This window comes from Balaenoptera physalus, assembly GCF_965194825.1.
Source record: "Balaenoptera physalus genome assembly, chromosome: X".
Lineage (NCBI taxonomy): Eukaryota > Metazoa > Chordata > Mammalia > Artiodactyla > Balaenopteridae > Balaenoptera > Balaenoptera physalus.
The window spans coordinates 53,271,470-53,294,574 of record NC_138903.1 but is presented as its reverse complement, the minus strand read 5'-3'; the positions used below and the strand labels follow the sequence as shown (position 1 = coordinate 53,294,574).

General features: G+C 34.1%; 1 protein-coding gene and 1 pseudogene across 4 annotated transcripts in view; one reads left to right on the top strand and one right to left on the bottom strand.

Annotated features, from left to right (window-relative positions):
• Positions 1-7,797, bottom strand: part of LOC309651882 (NADH dehydrogenase [ubiquinone] flavoprotein 3, mitochondrial pseudogene) — a 279,044-nt pseudogene extending 271,247 nt beyond the window's left edge. Inside the window, exon 1 of the transcript XR_014268758.1 lies at positions 3,697-7,797. The product of XR_014268758.1 is annotated as an NADH dehydrogenase [ubiquinone] flavoprotein 3, mitochondrial pseudogene (transcript). The remainder of the gene's footprint in view (positions 1-3,696) is intronic.
• SPIN4 (spindlin family member 4) overlaps positions 1-23,105 on the top strand; it is a 235,381-nt gene that overhangs the window by 168,737 nt on the left and 43,539 nt on the right. Inside the window, exon 3 of one of the 3 annotated variants that reach the window (XR_014258440.1) lies at positions 11,943-12,050. The exons of the other annotated variants lie outside the window; for them this stretch is intronic. The gene's annotated coding sequence lies outside the window, so the exon portion shown is untranslated. The remainder of the gene's footprint in view (positions 1-11,942; positions 12,051-23,105) is intronic. 3 annotated transcript variants of the gene reach the window in all.

The following is a 23,105-nucleotide window of genomic DNA, read 5'->3' as shown; positions in this document are numbered from 1 at the left end:
AGGATCAATAGCAGAATAACTGAGGCAGAAGAACGGATAAGTGACCTGGAAAATAAAATAGTGAAAATAACTACTGCAGAGCAGAATAAAGAGAAAAGAATGAAAAGAACTGAGGACAGTCTCAGAGACCTCTGGGACAACATTAAATGCACCAACATTCGAATTATAGGGAACCAGAAGAAGAAGAGAAAAAAAAAGGGACTGAGAAAATATTTGAAGGGATTATAGTTGAAAACTTCCCTAATATGGGAAAGGAAATAGTTAATCAAGTCCTGGAAGCACAAAGAGTCCCATATAGGATAAATCCAAGGGGAAACATGCCAAGACACATATTAATCAAACTATGAAAAATTAAATATAAAGAAAACATATTAAAAGCAGCAAGGGAAAAACAACAAATAACACACAAGGGAATCCCCATAAGGTTAACAGCTGATCTTTCAGCAGAAATTCTGCAAGCCAGAAGGGAGTGGCAGAACATATTTAAAGTGATGAAGGACAAAAAAGTACAACCAAGATTACTCTACACATCAAGGATCTGATTCATATTTGACGGAGAAATTAAAACCTTTACAGACATGCAAAAGATGAGAGAGTTTAGCACCACCAAACCAGCTTTACAACAAATGCTAAAGGAACTCCTCTAGGCAAGAAACACAAGAGAAGGAAAACACCTACAATAACAAATGAAAAACATTTAAGAAAATGGGAATAGGAACTTATATATTGATAATTACCTTAAATGTAAATGGATTAAATGCTCCCACCAAAAGAAACAGACTGGCTGAATGGATACAAAAACAAGACTCATATATATGCTGTCTACCAGAGACCCGCTTCAGACCTAGGGACACATACAGACTGAAAGTGAAGGGATGGAAAAGGATATTCCATGCAAATGGAAATCAAAAGAAAGCTGGAGTAGCAATTCTCATATCAGACAAAACAGACTTTAAAATACAGAATATTACAAGAGACAAAGAAGGACACTATATAATGATCAAGGGATTGATTCAAGAGGAAGATATTACAATTGTAAATATTTATGCATCCAACATAGGAGCACCCCAATACATAAGGCAAGTACTAACAGCCATAAAAGGGGAAATAACAGTAACACAATCATAGTAGGGGACTTTAGCACCGCACTTTCACCAATGGACACATCATCCAAAATGAAATTAAATAAGTAAACACAAGCTTTAAATGATACATTAAACAAGATGGACTTAATTGATATTTATAGGACATTCCAACCTAAAACAACAGAACACACATTTTTCTCAAATGCTCATGGAACATTCTCCAGGATAGACCATATCTTGGGTCACAAATCAAGCCTTGGTAAATTTATGAAAATTGAAATCGTATCAAGTATCTTTTCCGACCACAACGCTATGAGACTAGATATCAATTACAGGAAAAGATCTGTAAAAAATACAAACACATGGAGGCTACACAATACACTACTTAATAACGAAGTGATCACTGAAGAAATCAAAGGGGAAATCAAAAAATACCTAGAAACAAATGACAATGAAAACACGAAGATCCAAAACCTATAGGATGCAGCAAAAGCAGTTCTAAGAGGGAAGTTTATAGCAATAGAAGCCTACCTCAAGAAATAGGAAACATCTCGAATAAACAACCTAACCTTGCATCTAAAGCAATTAGAGAATGAAGAACAAAAAACCCCAAAATTAGCAGAAGGAAAGAAATCATAAAGATCAGATCAGAAATAAATGAAAAAGAAATGAAGGAAACAATAGCAAAGATCAATAAAACTAAAAGCTGGTTCTTTGAGAAGATAAACAAAATTGATAAACCATTAGCCAGACTCATCAAGAAAAAAAGGGAGAAGACTCAAATCAATAGAATTAGAAATGAAAAAGGAGAAGTCACAACTGACACTGCAGAAACACAAACGATCATGAGAGATAACTACAAGCAACTCTATGCCAATACAATGGACAACCTGGAGGAAAGGGACAAATTCTTAGAAATGCACAACCTTCCGAGACTGAACCAGGAAGAAATAGAAAATATGAACAGACCAATCACAGGCACTGAAATTGAAACTATGATTAAAAATCTTCCAACAAACAAAGCCCAGGACCAGATGGCTTCACAGGCGAATTCTATCAAACATTTAGAGAAGACCTAACACCTATCCTTCTCAAACTCTTTCAAAATATTACAGAGGGAGGAAAACTCCCCAACTCATTCTACGAGGCCACCATCACCCTGATACCAAAACCAAAACCAGACAAAGATGTCACAAAAAAAAAAACTACAGGCCAATATCACTGATGAACATAGATGCAGAAATCCTCAACAAAATACTAGCCAACAGAGTCCAACAGCACATTAATAGGATCATACAGCATGACCAAGTGGGGTTTTTTCCAGTAATGCAAGGATTCTTCAATATACGGAAATCAATCAGCGTGATACACCATATTAACAAACTGAAGGAGAAAAACCATATGATCATCTCAATAAATGCAGAGAAAGCTTTCAAGAAAATTCAACACCCATTTATGATAAAAGCTCTGCAGAAAGTAGACATAGAGGGAACTTTCCTCAACATAATAAAGGCTATAGATGACAATCCCAGAGCCAACATCGTACTCAGTGGTGAAAAACTGAAACCATTTCCACTAAGATCAGGAGCAAGACAATGTTGTCCACTCTCAGCACTATTATTCAACATAGTTTTGGAAGTTTTAGCCACAGCAATCAGAGAAGAAAAAGAAATAAAAGGAATCCAAATCGGAAAAGAAGAAGTAAAGCTGTCACTGTTTGCAGATGACATGATACGATACATAGAGAATCTTAAAGATGCTACCAGAAAACTACTAGAGCTAATCAATGAATTTGGTAAAGTAGCAGGATACAAAATTAATGCACAGAAATCTCTTGCATTCCTATACACTAACGGTGAAATATCTGAAAGTGAAATTAAGAAAATACTCCCATTTACCATTGCAAGAAAAATAATAAAATATCTTGGAATAAACCTACCTAAGGAGACAAAAGACCTCTATGCAGAAAATTATAAGACACTGATAAAAGAAATTAAAGATGATACAAATAGATGGAGAGATATACCATGTTCTTGGATTGGAAGAATCAACATTGTGAAACTGACTCTATTACCTAAAGCAATCTACAGATTCAATGCAATCCCTATCAAACTACCACTGGCATTTTTCACAGAACTAGAACAAAAAATTTCTCAATTTGTATGGAAACACAAAAGATCCCGAATAGCCAAAGCAATCTTGAGAAAGAAAAATGGAGCGGGGGGAATCAGGCTCCCTGTCTTCAGACTATACTACAAAGCTACAGTAATCAAGAGAGTATGGTATTGGCACAAAAACAGAAACATAGATCAACGGAACAGGATAGAAAGCCAGAGATAAATCCACGCACATATGGTCACCTTATCTTTGATAAAGGAGGCAAGCATATACAGTGGAGAAAAGACAGCCTCTCCAATAAGTGGTGCTGTGAAAACTGGACAGGTACCTGTAAAAGTATGAAATTAGAACACTCCCTAACACCATACACAAAAATAAACTCAAAATGGATTAAAGACCTCAATGTAAGGCCAGACACTATCAAGCTCTTAGCGGAAAACATAGGCAGAACACTCTATGATGTAAATCACAGCCAGATCCTTTTTGACCCAACTCTTAGAGAAATGGAAATAAAAAGAAGAATAAACTAATGGGGCCTAATGAAACTTAAAAGCTTTTGCACAGGAAAGGAAACCATAAACAAGACAGAAAGACAACCCTCAGAATGGGAGAAAATATTTGCAAATGAAGTAGCTGACAAAGTATTAATCTCCAAGATTTACAAGCAGCTCATGCAGCTCAATAACAAAAAAATAATCAACCCAATCCAAAACTGGGCAGAAGACCTAAATAGACATTTCTCCGAAGAAGATATACCGATTGCCCACAAACTCAGGAAAGAATGCTCATCATCGTTAATCATTAGAGTAATGTAAATGAAAACTACAATGAGATATCATCTCACACCGGTCAGAATGGACATCATCAAGAAATCTAGAAACAATAAATGCTGGAGAGGGTGTGGAGAAAAGGGAACACTCTTGCACTGTTGGTGGGAATGTAAATTGATACAGCCACTATGCAGAACAGTATGGAAGTTCCTTAAAAAACTAAAAATAGAACTACCATACGAACCAGCAATCCCACTACTGGGCAAATACCCTGAGAAAACCATAATTCAAAAAGAGTAATGTATCAAAATGTTCATTGCAGCTCTATTTACAATAGCCAGGACATGGAAGCAACGTAAATGTCCATCATCGGATGAATGGATAAAGAAGATGTGGCACATATATACAATGGAATATTACTCAGCCATAACAAGAAACGAAATGGAGTTATTTGTAGTGAGGTGGATGGAGTTAGAGTCTGTCATACGGAGTGAAGTAAGTCAGAAAGAGAAAAACAAATACAGTATGCTAACACATATATATGGAATCTAAGGGATAAAAAAAAAATTCATGAAGAACCTAGTGGCAGGACGGGAATAATGACACAGACCTACTAGAGAATGGACTTGAGGATACGGGGAGGGGGAAGTGTAACCTGGGACAAAGTGAGAGAGTGGCATAGACTCATATACACTACCAAATATAAAATAGATAGCTAGTTGGAAACAGCCGCATAGCAGAGGGAGATCAGCTAGGTGCTTTGTGACCACCTAAGGGATGGGATAGGGAGGGTGGGAGGGAGGGAGATGCAAGAGGGAAGAGATATGGTGATATATGTATATGTATAACTGATTCACTTTGTTATAAAGCAGAAACTAACACACTAACAGACATTGTAAAGCAATTATACTCCAATAAAGATGTTTAAAAAAGAGAAAAGACTGCATTTAGAATTTGATTTGGGGAAGTTGTCAAAAATGTCAAAAAATTTGAGAACTTGACTAAATACAATCACAGGTTACTATGAAACAATACTTAGTTATCTATTTAACAAAAGTGGTAATAAAAGAATTCAATGGTAAATAGAGTATATTACATAATTTTAAAAGCAAAACAAAACAGAAGCTTAGTTCTTTAACATTTTGGAGCTTCAGTTTTCTTAAGTATTCTAAGACCTGATAAAGACAACATGAAACATGGGAAATTATTTTAAGACAGAAACTCTTGGCTTCCCAGGCAGATTACTTAAAAGATAATGAAAAAAATTATTTTCTTTACAATTTCTTATTAAGAGCAGATCAATAATCTGGGACAACTATCATTTTAATGGAGAGAAAATCATATAATTGTTCTTTTTCTTTATTAGTGTACCATTAATACTAAGGCTAATATTAAAGAAAACTTATAAATGAGTCCATCCAATCTTAGCCAGCTCTGAACACACAGGATGAAGGTTTATTTTCCAAGATTCCTTCTACAACTTTTATTTATAATATCCATTCAGTTTTTGTCCTACTCTTTTTCTCTTTCTCATTCGGGACCAACCACTGATTCTACTTTAGGACAAAATTACTCTTTTTCCCTTAACAAAAACATGTCTTTTATAGATTTCTTATTCAAAAATATCTTACTTTCCTTGTATATAGAGTTTTTAAAAAGTTTACTCTATCATTCCTAATGGTTTTATTTACATATATTGATTAGAATTTTATCCATTACTAATCTTTCTTTTACAGAGAAAACTACGAATTTTGAATTGCCTGCCACATAGTATCATCCTGTAGCAAATATATGAATATATCATTTCATAATTTCTAATGGCATATGTCTTTTCATAGTACATTTTCTCATGTTTATTAATGCACTCATATATATTTTTTCTATACCGTATAAAACAAGATGTCAAATTAGATAAGTTTATGTTCAGCAGTTGATGTTTCAATATTTTTTCTCGATTTGAAATGTTCTAGATATTTAATGAATATCCATCATTTAATTTATGTTAGTATAGCTTTAAGATTTCAAGTTATTAACATATTTTTGAAACTATTTTTAAGTAGATATATCATAAAGGATAATTATTGTTTAAAAGTTCATTTATAAACTTACATCTATTTAATTCATTTGTTCTTAATTATGCCTGAATTGTTCATGAAAATTTCATGTGATATTAAACAAAACTAGCTATTATCTTATTTTTCTTGTTGACAAATCAGGCAGTATCAAAAAAGTACAGAAGCACAGAAGCTAAAATGTTAAACATATGGTTCTTCTCACTCTTTCACTGTATCTCCCTCTGTTTACTGTCACCCTTGACATGCATCAAGCAATTCATAGGTTGGCTTTATAGTTTTAAAATCTTAAACATTTAATAGAAATAGCATAAGCTCGTTTGACTACTCAACCTAGGTAGAAGAAAATTGTATGTTTGTATTATATTTAATGCTGAGAACTTAAAGGCATGCCTTTTTCACCCCAACAATTTAAAAACTACCTCTATTTACCAAAGATTATCCCAGATTATGTGAACTTAAAAATTTGGGGGTAGTTTATATATTTCTGAGGGTTTTAAAAACACCTAATTTATATGATAGCTCATTTAAATCTAAGCCGATTTTAGTAGAACTTTTGAAAGGGATTTTATGCATACATATAAGACAGATAAACATGCAGACATAAACAGAGGTCTTGTTATAATTTTAGCTGTGTGTCAGGTATATTAACATAAAGCTCATTAGTTTATTTCCTCTTTATATTTTTATTCAAACCATTTGTTTCTGACACAAATGGTAAATAGGTAACTATTTACCAATATTTGTGGAGACTTTTAAAACTTTTCATGTGTTTAGTTTCCAAATAGCTTTTTGTTTTCTTTTTTCCTTCTGATGAGAATCATCTCCCTGAAGTTTGTATTTCAGCAGAAACTAACACAACATTGTAAAGCAATTATACTCCAATAAAGATGTTTTATAACTAAATAAATAAAAAATATACATCTATCAAATTAAAAAAAAAAGAAAAGAGAGAGATGGCTTTCAGGGCCTAGAGAAGACATGGTAGAAAATTTACATCTCAAAGGCACAGAGAAAGGATGTAAGTTTTCTCCAGAAAGGAGTTTGGGGGCATATTTGCCTATTATCAGATGTCTAAGGTAATTATTATTCAAATGTTCCTTCTTTTTCTTAAGTGCAGGACAATTAATTATGTTTCCAATGTCTTGATCTTTTACAATATCTGCAAGCATTTTTAGGTGAGTAGAGGAAGTTTGGGGATAGATAAGCATCAGGTGGACTTTGAATTTCTTCTAGAACTGCTTTTTAGGTTTTTTTTAAAGATTTGTAAGAAAAGGACAGTTGTATTTTGTTTTTTGGTTTTTTTTTTTTTCATGACTGCTAAGCGGATTTTATTTTTGCCAAGAATGTAGAAAGACACTGAAGGTTAAGTTTTAAGCTGAGCTCTCAGTGGCGAGGTGACTCTCCTCCTGAAGAGGGCTGAAGCATCCTGAACTTCGAAAGCTCCAGGTTTATGTCCAAGAAGGTGTACGTGCTGTAATCATGATGCTGGAGATTCTTGTAGGTGGTGTTGTCAAACAGCTCAGCTGGGGTGGCGGCTGGCGCGGACTTTTTTGGTGGACTTTGCTTCTTCGATTCGGTGGCAATCCCTTTTCATTCTTTCCTGATTCTGCAGAGAGAGAAACTGTAGAAACAAGTCCTCGAAACACTCCTGCTTCTAGGAGCACAGTCTTCAGCCCCCCTGCTTCTCCTTGCCGCAGCAGAAGCGAGGCCGCCATGGCCTTGACTCGGGCGCGGGCAGGGCGACTGGCCAGGAGGCCGCAGCGTGCTCAGGACAGTTGTTTTTTAGAATGATATCAAGGGGCTGACCCATTCATCCAGCTACATTATCGTTATATAAGGGAGAAAAGATCAAGCTAAGATGGATAAAAGACTCCTGTGTTTTAGATTTAGAGTTGTGTGTCTTTGCAATGATTTAATAAATCCTCCCACAAAGGCTTCACAATGTTTTCTTTTCCCTGTAAGTACATAGCTCTATTTTAGCTTGGGGGGAATAATTTTAAAAATATATTTCTATCAGGCTCTGAATATCAGCCTCCAATTTGGCCAACATCAGACCTAGAGCTCCTTTAAAAATTCCTTTCAAGTATTTAAACTAAAGTTTTACCTATCAGGTGACTCAAAACCAAAACCAATAACTAATTATGGATGCAAAAGTTGTCCCAAAGAGGGTGCAAATGTGAAGGCTTCCCAAGATCCAGACCCACTCCCAAGATAGCCAAAAGAAAGAAAGACTTAACTCCCTAAGAGCTGGCAATTGTCAGTAGGACTTTAGTTGCAAATAGGGTGCAACCCACATGTTTTGTCCAGCCACATTCTTGGGGCCTTGAATCTGACAGTTAGCCACCTGCACATGCAAGAACCAATACTTGCATGCCCCAACACGTGGAAAGCCAAGTTGAGTCCTCAGAGCACAAAATGAGAGATAAATAGGAAAACAATAGCTGTTCCCAGGAGGAAAATAATCAATGGGTACCCCTCAAACCAAATTCACAGGAGTTACAAATCAAAGAATTAATTCTCACAATTTTTTTTGCTAATCTGAATTTGGGAAAGAAAAGACTTTTACCACACTTGCTTAACTGGTCCCCACAGGCAGAGATATGAAAGACTGACATCGTATGAATTCTTACCTACTGCCAGCTGTTGCCAGAGGTCCAAGATCACTGACTGCAGCTTCTGGACCAAGCAAGGTGTCTCCAGATGATGGAGTCCCTTCATAGTTACCAGAAACTCTAAGGGAGGAAAAGTTTTTCCTCAACCCTCTTAGGGTCCCTGGCTGGGTTTGACAATTAAACTGACAAATATAGATTAACAGGTAAAAAGCATACAAATTTATTCAGTATAAGTTTCACATGAGACTGGAGACTTCATAAGGAAATGAAGACCAAAAGAAACATTTAGACATGCATATTTTATGCTATGTTTGATGAAGAGTACACAGTCAAGGAGGAATATTATAGGTTAAAGAGTATGATGTAATTGTAGTAAACTGGGGGAGTCTTGGCAAAGCTGTTCTTGGTGTCCTTTTGTCTTTGGAGCTATGGATGTTCCTTTCCTCGTAGTGTAGGTAGGGCATCTCTCACATGAGGGTTTTATGTCCTGTTTCAGAGAAGTGGGGGGAGTCAGAGTGACTTCCTGCTTCTGCCATTTTATCAAACTTTTTCACCTTAAAATATTCAATATGGCAAGCTGCCATATTTTGGGATAGCACTTCCTGAACCCCATCACTCTCCAGTTAATTCTTTCCTGTTTGGCCCCTTATATCATTGGAAACTTCAAGTTGATCTCCTTTTTCTTTTTTTCTTCATGAGCCACATTTAAATGCATGGCACTTCACCAGATTTAATCAGCACTTCCCACTGTATTCTGAACACATTTAGGGTGTACATTTAATTAATTTAGTTTCACCTTCTTTGCATGATTTGACAGTTGAGGATAAAGAAGAATCTCTATCCAAAAATTAAGCTTTTTTTGGAGTTAATTACTAAGAATAGCAACATGTTAATAAGAATGGCCTTTCCCTGTCTTGGATGAACACATATGACATACATATGTATGTATATCACAGCATTTAATAAAGGCGAACTTGAATTTCATGAGATATAAATGATATCAAATGTTATATAAAATGAGTTTCTGAGTTAATTAGGGAAAGAAAGTAACTTGAGTAAACATTATGGAAAATAACCTAGGACACATTAACTTAAAAAGGTTGTTTGCCTACATTTTGTGGCTATCTGTTTGTCAAAACCAAGACTTTAATTAATACCATGTAGAAAGTTTCTGGCACCAGGTAGAATTTTGTGATTTGGTTCAGTCCTACCTCTTGCCCTTCAATGATTTTTCTGAATGACTATCTTAGAATGCATCTGCGATAATTTTCCAACTTTTTTTCTAGAAAAATTCTTAATTTTGGAATCATAAAATTTTTTCCTGTGTTTCCCACTTTAGTATTGATTAGTACACACATTCTTATTCATTACAATATGTTCAGTGTGAACTCAAAGTCACAGTTTATTTATTCTCCTTCAGAATAAATTAAGTATACAACTCTTTCTGTGATATTCTTTTGTTTTAATTAAAGAAAAGATATTTTTATATTTGTTAAAACAGTAAGGAAGACTTTATTCAGGATATTTGCTATCGTTGTCAAGACTATCAAAATAAAGGAGAGAGATCAGCCGCAACTCTGAATATAGCTAAGACAACTGGGAATTTATAGCTAGTGAGCAGAATGAGGGGATCATTAAATGGAATATTACTAAAATAATACATTAAGGGTAGGGGATTTCTTCCTAAACCAACTTAACAGGATTAGTGCTAAAATAAGGCCAGGGTGATCAGATATCAAGGGTGGGGGATCGTCTCTAAACTGACTTAGCAGGATTTTTGCTACAACTGGACTAGGCAGGCCAAATACAGGGCCCAAGGATGAGGCCTAGTTTGAAAAAGGACTCAGAGGAGTCTATCTAAAGTCTAGTCAATGGGAGAGTCTTTGTCAGTTCCTCCTCTTGTTCAAGGACAGAAGAGAAATTCTTCTTTCTTTTGAACAATATGAGTTTTTCATTTGGTCACCTTTCATTCAGTAAAGGCCAGCTGAACTATCTGTTGGGACTTGGTAGTAGAGGACATTTGCTACATAGTGTAAACCACCAGGCATTTCACTGATGTTGTAGGTTATGAAAAGAAAGACAAAGATTAATGGCTAGAGCAGACTATAAACCCATTTCAATGATGCTGTGGGTTATGAAAAGAAAAGCAAATATTAATGGCTAGAGCAGACTATAAACTCATTTTCTGTGTCCAGAGGACAGCAAGTTGAGATTTCTAGATGTTGGGAGAAGATTTCCAGATATTAAACTTCTGCTCACAGATCTTCTTTAGATAGTCCTAATAAGGATCTGAGCAATCTGGTTTTAGTTATTAATGATGCCAAGTCAATGGAGAGGGAGAAAAATTAGTAACATTAGTTTGGAGAGTTGTATCTAGATGTTGGAGGAAACTAGAAGAATTGAGGATTTGGTAAGGAATAACAAAATGTGCAATCCAGTTTATAGGTAGGCAACAAAACCATATGAGCCTCAGATCATAAATTAGTGTGTTTAGGAAGAAAGGTATCCTTAGACTTTCTACGTTTTGATTAAAGATTTTGTTTTTCTCCCCTATAAAGCAATATATCCTAATTATACAAAATTTTAAAAGTTAAAACAAGTAGAAGGAAGAAAAAACACTCATAGTTCTGCATCACAGAATCACTATTAACATTAAATTTAACTCCACTGTATTTTCTCCCATTCTTTAAATACTTAAAAATTTTCCTTTTTACATAATTATGATTATAATATACATACAAATTTATCTTTTTAAAATTTTCTCAAGTTGGGATTAGTTATTTTTCAACATAAATTTAATAGCTATAGGATATGATATTGAATTAATATACTAGAATTTACTTCAAAATTGTCCTATTGTTGTATATTAGGATGTTTTATTAATTTTCTGTTTATCATAGTGTTTAGAAATCTGTAATTATTTAGATTGTTTTACCACACATAGTGTTAGAAGGGATCCAAAAGCACTGTATTATAAAAGTAAGGTATAGTCTTCACTGCAGAGAGAAATCACAGCAAATTGGTGACAAAAAATTAGTCATAGCATAGAGAAAATTGTTTTACTGTCCAGTTATTAGCTTTAAAATATTATGGTGTAAAGTTGAATGCAAGGCCTGTAGATATACATATTCTCTCTTACATTGAAATCACTCAGTAGACAAAAACCCCAGTACTTATGTTTAAACCATTTGGAAAAGGACATTTCTGAAAATTGAAAAAAAATGATAAAATAAATCAGACCGTAGCACTGGCTAACAAAGACTTTCTTTTAAATATTGATAGTTGCGGAATGCTGTCTGGGACTTATATCAAAATTCTTTCACTTATATGCCAATTATAACTGCACTTACTTGGGCCATTTGACATTCATCATCTGGAGAGACTTCTAAGGTAATTAACTATCCATGTATTTGTTTATTTATAGTCTATTTGGTTACCCAAATGACCTTCAAATCTGCTCTAGGCCTCTTTTCTGCTAGACTTCTGCAGCTGCCTAATCAAAGCACTATGTTAGGCAAGCAGAGAGAAACTAAAATTCTTGGAGACCATCATTTTTATCCTAATTAAATAACAGAAAAGTACATACATACAGAATAAAAAATAGAGGACCAGTAAACCATACAAGGTGGCCTGTGATAGACCACTTAAAATCACAAAGATTACTTATGCTTGCACAGATTACCTTCAAGGAAGAAGATTTATTATTAAATTGCACAGAAAACTTAGGTATCATGGGAACCATTTTTGCAACCATCTAGTCTTCCTGGGCCTAAGCAGTTCTAAGACTAGGCTTCCTGAAGAATCAGAGTTACAGTAGTTCATTATCATCCATAATACATACATAACTCATTGTCTAGTACTCTGTGTTTATGGGTTTACCTCCTTATTGAACAAAGTTTCACATCAACCCACCATGTGGGAGGATGAACTCCCTCATGTCCATCACCTCAGATAACAAATTCTGGTTGTCAGTTTTGATGAATTTGACATACATGTGACAAGCCTACAAGGCCATCTATGATCTGGTGCTTGATCGCCTGCTGACTATAGGTTGTAATGCTATCCTCCTTGCTCAATTTATTCCAGCTAGTGGGCCTTTCTGTTCTCTAAAACACTGAGTTCACACCAGCCTCAGAGCTTTTGCATTCACTGTTCCAATTGCCTGGGATATATTTCCACCAGATCTTCCTATGGCAGACTCCATTCACTTCAAATGTAATTTTTATGGTCCTTTGTAATACTGACTACCCACATCACATCTTTCTCTTTTCCCTTACCTCTCTTATTTTTCATAATTCTTATTACAACCTGATATTATATTATATACTTACTTGTTTATTTGCTTATCAGTTTGTCCCTTCGCTAGAATATGAACTCCTTGAGAGCAAGGACTGTCTGTTTTGTTTACTGCTCAGTTCCCAGGAGAGATATGGAACAAAGGAATGTCTATCATTTGAAGTACTTTACAAATTGAAGTACTTGCTCGTGGTGAAGCTATTCATATGAAATATATATTTACTTACAAGACCTTTGACAAAGAATATCTCCTCAACCAAACTCTAGCCAGGCTCCTCTGAGCCCTCTTATCAACTAGACCTCAACGTTGGCCTATAAAAATACTTGAATAAATACTAACATAGTTTCTAACAGCTCCAGGCTACATCCCTAGGATGACTCTTGTCCCCCTTAAAGTGCCTGCTTGAGAAAACAAAAAGCTTCTCAAAATATTTACTGTTTTTTCAGTCAAAACCTTAAAATGGAAGACCTGTCTCCAGATCTGTGTGGGAGGGAAGGAATCTAACTTCAAGAAGCACCAGTTAACAAATCCAGGTAGATTTCACATGGATTAACCCAATCCTTTCCCTTTTTTTGTAATTTTTCATTTTCCTAACTCTATTAAGCCTCTACTCAATCCCCTTTCTATTCCCTCATTCTCCTTTTAAAATACCCTGTTACCTCTGCACAAATCAAATTTGAGTTTAGTTAACACTGGACTCTTTTATTTATTGCAATACTATATTCATAATTTAAGAGACAATCTCTAAAATAAATGGTGCTGGGAAAAAAATGGATATTCACTGTAAAAGAATAAAACTACTACTGTATCATACCACTCACAAAAATTAACTTGAAATGGGCTAAAGACTTAAATTTAAGATTGGAAACCATAAAACTTCTAGAAGAAAACAGAAGAAAAAGCTCCTTGAAATGGGTCTTGACAATGATTTTTTGGATATGACACCTAAAGCTCAAGCAACAAAATCAAAAATAAACAAGTGGGACTACATCAAATTAAAAAGATTCTGGACACCAAAATACATGATCAGCTAAAAGAAAAGAAAATGTATGGAATGAGAAAAATATTTGCAAAACATATATCTGATAAGGAATTACCATCCAAAATATACAAATAACTCATACAACTCAGTAGCAAATAAAATAAAAAAAATGAAAAACGGGCAAAAGACCTGAATAGACATTTTTCCAAAGAAAATATATGAATGGCCAATAGACACATGAAAGGTGCTCAACATTAGTGATAATTATGGAAATGCAAGTAAAAACCACAATATCTCCTCATGCCATGTTAAAATAACTGTTATTAAAGACAAAAAATAGCAAATGCCAGCAAGGATATGGAGAAAAGGGAACACTTGTGCACTGTTAGTGGAATTGTAAATTGTTACAGCCATTATGAAAAATAGTATGCAGATTCTTCAAAAAATTAAAAATAGAACTACCATATGATCTGGTAATTTCACTTCTGGGAATATATCTGAAGGATATAAAAACACTATGTCGAAGAGATAGCTGCACACCCCATGTTCATAGCAGCATTATTTACAATAGACAAGACATGGAAATAACCTCAGTGTCCAATGACAGATGAATATATCTGTCATAGGTACAAACTCATAGAAAAAGAGGTCAGATTTGTGGTTAGTGGGGGATAAGGGGTGGGGGGAATTGGGTAAAAGTCATCAAAAGTTACAGACTTCCAGTTATGAGATGAATAAGTTCTGGGGGTGTAATGTACAACCTGATGACTATAGTTAACACTGCTGTATTAGTATGTTTGAAAGTTGTTAAGAGAGTAGATTCCAAGAATTTCCATCACAAGGGAAAAAAATGTTTTTTTCTTCTTTTTCTTTTTGAGTTTTTTTGTATATGAGATGGTGGATGTTAACTAAACTTATTGCAGTAATCATTTCACAATATATGAAAGTCAAGTCATTATGTTGTACACCTTAAATTTATTCATTGCTACATGTCAATTATATCACAATAAAACTGAGGGAAAAAAATCTGTCCTTACCACTTTAACTAGAGTCTAGGTTTGTTTATCTTTGACACCTTTTATAGAGCAAAGCATATACATTTGAGATAACCTTATTCCTATTATTATTGGCACAGTGAAACTATAGAAGAATATCAACTTTTATATTAATGTCTTTTCCAAAACAATATAAGAAGTCATATGTAATTTTTCTGGTTTTTGATGCCATAGTGGAAGAACCACCTTTCCAAATAAATTGACATTGGCTTAATTTGGTTTAAAACATATTCTTAAGAAAGAAAAACTAGTAAAATTTCAGGAATGCAAGAATATTTCCCTACACACTTTTTTTAGCATGAACTATTCCAAATTTAAAATACTGAAAATGTCCTTAACTTCCTGATTCCTGAAAGTGTTATTCTAGGCTCAAAAATATTTTTAAGGGTTTTGAATTCCTTGTAGATTTATATAGCATTGTGACAGGTTTAAATTCCTCAAAATACATGTAGAGGGCTTTATTTGTTTTGTTTTGTTTTGTTTGGATCTTCCTATACATTTTTAAGTTCCAACATTCATCAAAAAAAAGCAGGCAGACATAGAATAAACAGAGCAACACGTTATTTAAAGCCAATGACAGTAATCAAGGACAAATGACACACGAGACTGTAAGAAGCAGCTAGAAAGCCCTTACCTTTATCCAATTTTCTCTTTCTCTATTTTACTTGAGATTTATGAACAAGGGGAATTTACTCCCTGTGTAGATTGTTTTAAACATTGGCAAAAGAGAGCGTGTGAAATCACACACATACTGAACTATCCAGTAATATAGCTACAGTGCATTTCCCTAATCTGTCACATTGGTGCATAATCAAGGTGGCTTTTATAAAGAAAATTATTATGGTATTATAAATTTTTATGCCTACAGTATTAGCCATTGTCAAATACTCTTGACTTTCTTCCTCTGAACTTTCTTCCATATTCTTGACATTATTAGATTCTTAGGTCATACATGGTATAAACAAAAGACTTGGCTGACACAGCATTGTTGGAGAGCTAACTTTAAACATAATAAAGAGTTCCTATTATATCTACTTGAATATTTTGAGTAACATCTCCCAACTACTGTCCTACCAGAGTGTTTTCTTTACAATTTTGAGTTATATAGCCCTTTTGCAAGCAAACACAGCCATTTTGTTATCTATATTGTATTGTTAAAATATTAAGTTTCAGAAAATTTTGTCCATAATCTGACCATTTAAAAAACTCAAAGTCATCCTTGTCTATATTAAACCTCAAACTGAAATTATGCCTTGCAAAAGTTTTATATCTCCCTCCCTTATTATTTTTTTTAACATCTTTATTGGAGTATAATTGCTTTACAACGGTGTGTTAGTTTCTGCTTTATAACAAAGTGAATCAGCTATACATATATACTTTTAGTTTGGTTCCATTGTTTTTAAACTTCTCACAATAAAACAGAATAAATAAACAACATTCTGATATGGCACAGGAAGAGGGTTTCCTTTGACTATATTTTAGGAAGTAGCTAGACTTGTGTTGCTGAGCAAGACAAATAAATGAGACCATTGTATTGCTTTAGGTTAAAACAACAATTACAGAGCAACTTCCCCATAGCAAGTGCCACTTGTTAAGTAAGTGCATAAAAAAGTAATGAGACCTTGATAACTGCTGCATTGGGAAAATGACTTCTAAAAAGGTGAAAATAGCAGCAGTGAATTCTTTGCAATCAGTTGATAGCTCTCATTTTCAGTCAAAGATTTAACTCCCTACTGGAGACAAGGCCAAAATTTGTGGCTGGTCCATTACATGAACCTAGAAAACACTTTAAAATTCTACATTTCTAGAACAAGCCACATGGGCAAACAAAAGTAGCCAAGAAAGCTGACCTGAGCCTTTAGAAGGCTTTATTTTGCCTATATTAAAAGGTGATTTAAGAAATGAGTTACAATTACAAAGCTACAAATATTAAAACTGTATGGTACTGGTGTTAAGATAGACATATAGATCAATGGAACAGAATAAAGACCCCAGAAGTAAATCCATGCATTTACAGTCAACTCACCCTTTAACAACTGTGCTGAGAACACACAATGAGCAAATGATAATCTCTTCAGTAAATGATGCTGGTAAAGCTGGATATCCCATGCAAAAGAATGGAATTGGACCCTTATCCCACATCATATACAAAAATCAACTCAAAATTGATTACAGACTTGAGCATAACACCTGAAAGAGTAAATGACTAGAAGAAAACATAAGGGAAAAAATCCTTAATATTAGTCTTGGCAATGACATTTTAAATAAGACACCAAAAGCACATGCACCAAAAGCAGAAAGACAAGTGGGATTGCATCAAATAAAAAAGCTTCTGAACAGCAAAGGAAACAATCAACAGAATGAAAGGTAGCCTACAGAATGGTAGAAAATATTTGCAAACCATATATCTGATAAGTAGCAAATATTAAAAATATATAATGAAATCATAACTCAGAGTAAAAACAAACCAGAATAAATTGATTAAAATATGAGCAAAGTAACTGAATAGATATTTATTTAAAGAAGACCTCCAAAAGGCCAACAAGTACATGAAAATATGCTCAACATCACTATTCATCAGGGAAATGCAAATCAAAACCACAATGAAATATCATGTCACACCTGTTAGAATGAGATATCATCTCACACCGGTCAGAATGGCAATCATCAGAAAATCTACAAACAATAAATCCTGGAGAGGGTGTGGAGAAAAGGGAACCCTCTTGTACTGTTGGTGGGAATGCACATTGACACAGCCACTATGGAGAACAGTACGGAGGTTCCTTAAAAAACTAAAAAGAGAACTACCATACGACCCAGCAGTCCCACTACTGGGCATATACCCTGAGAAAACCATAATTCAAAAAGAGTCATGTAACAAAATGTTCATTGCATCTCTATTTACAATAGCCAGGACATGGAAGCAACCTAAGTGTCCATTAACAGATGAATGGATAAAGAAGATGTGGCACATATATATAATGGAATATTATTCAGCCATAAAAAGAGTTATTTGTAATGAGGTGGATGGACCTAGAGTCTGTCATACATAGTGAAGTAAGTCAGAAAGAGAAAAACAAATACTATACGCTAACACATATATATATGGAATCTAAAAAAAAAAAAAAAAAGGTCATGAAGGACCTAAGGGCAAGACGGGAATAAAGACACAGACCTACTAGAGAATGGACTTGAGGATACAGGGAGGGTGAAGTGTAAGCTGGGACAAAGTAAGAGAGTGGCATGGACATATATACACTACCAAACGTAAAATAGACAGCTAGTGGGAAGCAGCTGCATAGCACAGGGAGATCAGCTAGGTGCTTTGTGACCACCTAGAGGGATGGGACAGGGAGGGTGGGAGAGAGGGAGACACAAGAGGGAAGAGATATTGGGACATATGTATATGTATAACTGATTCACTTTGTTATAAAGCAGAAACTAACACACCATTGTAAAGCAATTATACTGTAATAAAGATGTTTAAAAAAGAAAAAAGAAAATGTGATATACACACACACACACACACACATGCAAAATGGAATAGTAATGGCCTTAAAAAAAGCATGAAATCCTGACACTTGTGACAACATGGATAAACCTGGAGGACATTATGATAAGTGAAATAATCCAGCCACAGTAAGACAAATATTGCATAATCTCATGTGTATATGGAATCTAAAATATTCAAACTCATAGTAACAGAGAAAAATCATGGTTGCCAGGGTTTGGGATTGGGAAAGTGATGAAATGTTTGTCAAAGTGTACAAAGTTTCAGTTATGCAAGATGTATAAGTTCTGGAGATCTAATATAGTGACTATAGTTAACAATACTGTGTTGTATACTTGAAATTTGCTAACAGGGTAGATCTTAAGTGGTCTCACCACAAAAAAATTAGGTAACTATATGAGGTAATACATATGCTAATTAGTTTGATTGTGGTTGTTTCACAATGTATACACATATAAAAACACCAAGTTGCACTGTTAAAATACATATAATTTTAATTGTCAATTATACCTCAACAAAGCTGAAGTTAAAAAAAGATATGAGAGAAAAACTATTTAGCCTTGCTAATCGACAACCTTCCACCCTGCTAACATTTCCTCTTAGGTTGATTGCGTCCAATTTTCAGAAAGACAGGGAAAGCTTGTGAAGGCTTGAACTGTGAAAATGGGTGTTTGGGTGGTAACACATTTCTACTTAACTTTGGGATACAGCCAGCTTTATCTCAACTTGACTAGCCTTCTCTAACCATTTTTTTTTTAAGTCATATGTATACAATTTTAACACAGTCAAGAACATTGACACAATTCGCCTATGTTTTGTCAAGTCCACTCAGAGGAGGATTTCATTTTAGCTGATCCCATCAGTGTGTTAGAAATGTATACTATGGAATGTTTATATTTTAATTTGCATGCATTTCCTACCTTAAAGCAATTTAAAATGACTGTATATGTTTTCATAAAAGTCACCAGTGACTTCTTTAAGCCAGATCCTGTATCTTTGTCACTGACTGGACTTTTTTGCAGCAGTTGTTACTATTGACCAAAGGACTGAGATGGGAATGGGGAGGGGGCATGGGTTAGAGTTGATGAAATTAATTCCTTGCCTATATAAGGATATAGGCTATAAAGAGAGAGATGAATGGGAGCTTTGCCAAAAATAGACAGTGGGCCATTGTTGGTACGGAAATAGGTAGGAGAAGCCTGATTATTATCTTAGGCTTGATTCATTGAGCAAATAATATGGAATTTACATAAAGAGATGTTGACTTAGTAAAGTGGTAATTATGAGTTTAGCAGTTCTAGTACAGAGAGACTGAGGGAGGATGAATTAGAATCACATGTCCTGTTATTTTTCTTTCGTATTTTGGTTTCATTAACTCTCTGGGTTTAAAAAAATGCAATTTTTAACATTTTTAGGATATTGTGTTCATATCATAAAGAAAATCATTCTAATCCAATGAAAATTACGAGGATGTTATTCTCCCATAAAAGGGTAATGCCCAAGTTGTAATGTCAAGTTATAAATCCCAAATTGCCTTGTCATTACTACACATATGGTTCTAGTTATAAAATGATCATGACTTCCTAAGTATATGGAAAATCTGAAACATGGTTAAATTAAATTATTGATATGTGCTAAATCTGAGTCTTGTAACTCAAAGAAAGAATATTTACACATTAAAGCCCTTGGGAACAGAAGCATAGAGAAATGTATTTATTTGGATTTATTGTAATGTTTCTCAAAGTGAAGGTCTGGGGAGGTTGTGAAACAAGTATCATTATAGAATTGACCACAGACATTCTGGATCAGAGTCTCTGAGGCATGGGACCTGGGATATATTTATATTGCAAGCTTTGCAGCAAAGTCTAATGCCTAATAAAAGTTGAGATCCACTGACTTAAGGTGTAATCTTTGGTTCCACCCCAGACTGGCTCCAAGCCAGATCTCCTTTTCAGCCTGTATCCCATGGACTTTGAAAAAGTTCTTGAGAATAAAGAATATGTCTTAGTGGACAGGTATGAAGTTCACTACTCTGAATTTCCTTAAACAGGTGTAAATACTATTTCCTTTTTATTGACCTTTCTTTGGTCCGAGCATTCCTTTTGGAGAACTATAAGGCTGAGTTTCAATGGCTTTTTTGTTTTTAAAGACTGTCCCTTTCCAAAGCATGTACATATGTTATAATTTTGCTTCTATAGACGTAATCTAACATGTAGTTCTAAACAATATGGGAATATAAAGTGATTGCCATGCCTCCTGGAAAACATATGTATGGGTGGTGGGTTTTGGGGTGATTTTTTTTTCTTTCATTTTTACATTTTTTTGTATAGTTTGAGTTTCTCATAGTGAGCTAACCCTTCCTCTAAGCAGTCTCTATTCTCAAAAACTATGGTCTAAAGGTTCCTATCTCAGCTGTGGGATTGGGAAACAACTCCTTGATGATCGTTTGGGAATTTTTCAGTTCAGTCATGTCCAATCTAAGTTTCACTTACTTTATAACTGTGTTTTGTTTCAGTGTAGAGCAACAGAAAATTGCTATTTTTTATTAATCTCATAATAAAATAACCCTACACTTTAAGAGGTTTTTTTAGCAACCCACTTACAGGATTGTGGTGGGGGTTCTATTGTGTCATTGTTCTTTCTTTATGGAAGAAAATTCATGTATCAAGGGAAAAAGCTAAGGACTAGTTCCTCAGATAATTCTCATTAGTCAGATAACTTACTGTTTTCAAAATAATTTTCAAAGAAATACCTAAAAAATAAAAGTTGCAGTTTATGCTTTACCTTAAACTTTAGGGTGGTAATAGCTTTTTAAATATATTACATACAAAATAGAACATATGCAATATTGGTGATTTCATAGTAATTGAACCCAATCTGATTTTGTAATAAGTAAGAACTTTTAAAAAAACAGAAGTAAAATTCATTACTCTTAGTGAACCAGCAGAGTAAGCTTTGAAATTCTGTTTTATAAGGTCATTTTTTAATTTATCTGTGTTTCTTCATATATAACAAATTGAAGTGATCTTATATTCACATAGTATTATTCTTTAGCTTAAAACATTAAACAGACCTTCTACCTAAATAAATTCCATATTGTTTTCTGAAAAGTAGGAGGTAGATAGTATTTTCCTTCTTTTATATATACTAAACTGTGCCACAGGAAGTATGAGTCATTCGGAAATATAGTAACAGGGTTGAATAATAAAACCCAGGATTTTTAGTGCTAGTTTATTACTCTCCCTAATATAGAGGGTTTTTTCTCTCTGCTCATTGATTCTACCCATCCCCTATAGCTTTAAAAAGCTATTTTTGCAAAAATAAAAAAATAACTATACTTAGGATCAAACTAACAGAGAAAATTTAGTTGGCTTTTAATCACTGGTCTCCATCTTCAATCCAGTACTTAGAGGAAATCTTTGATAATTGTATGAACATAGTCAAATGCTAAACCAACACCCTTGATAATCAAAGCCAAAGCCTTTATTCAGAATATATCCAACTGGCCAACTCACAATTTTACTCTTCTCATCAACTCTCACTATCAAACCTGCCAAAATACTATATGACAAAATAAGATTTTTACAGGCAATTTAGCAGCTCCACAAATCTCTGTACAGTTCCCAAGAGGGAAAACAAAAATCTTGATCTGTTGATTTAAAAATGCTCTGTCACTTTACTCTCAGCTTACTTAGCTGCATTTTCTCCTTATAAAAATTTACACGCACTGGTTAACTGGAAAACTACACCCCAAACTCATTTCTTAATCCCAGCTTTCTTTCCCAGCTTTTCATTTTCATTGAATCATAGAAATTTGGAGCAAGAAAGGACTTTAGAGCTGAATCAGTCCAAAACTCTTATTTTTTGTCTGATGAAATGGAAGTAAAGAGAGATTTAATGACTTCTTCAAAGTTGCATACTTATTTTTTCCTGTAAATAAAATAACATTTTTTATTATTTACTTTAATAAGAAATATTATCATATTATATAATTTTCTGCATCTTATTTGTTATTCATATATAGAACAATTTTCCTTATCTATTAAATTTTACGACTTCAGCTCTTTTTCTTTTTTTAAAAAAATGAGATAATTGTGGATTCACATGCTGTTGTAAGAAGTAATAGAGATATTCTGTGTACTTTTTGCCCAGTAAACTCCAGTGGTAACACCTGGCATTATTAGAGTGCAAAATCACACCAAGAAACTGACATTGATAAAATCTGTCAAATTTATTCAGATTTCACCAGTTATATGTGGACTTCTGTGTGTGTGTATTTACTACTATGCAGTTTTATCACACGTGTAGACTAGTGTGACAACTACCACAGTCAAGATGAAAAAGAGTTCCACCACAAAGATACCTCAAGCCACCCATTTTTAACTAAAACCAACTCTCTCCCACTCCAGATCCCTAATCCTTGGAAGTCATTAAACTATAATTTGTCATTTAAAGAATGCTATATAAATATAATAATACAGTATGTAACATTTTGAGACTGGCTTTTATTTAACTCAGCATAATTCCTTACAATACAAATACAAAATTTGATATTATCAATAGCATGTTCCTTTTTATTGCTGAGTGGTATTCCATGGTA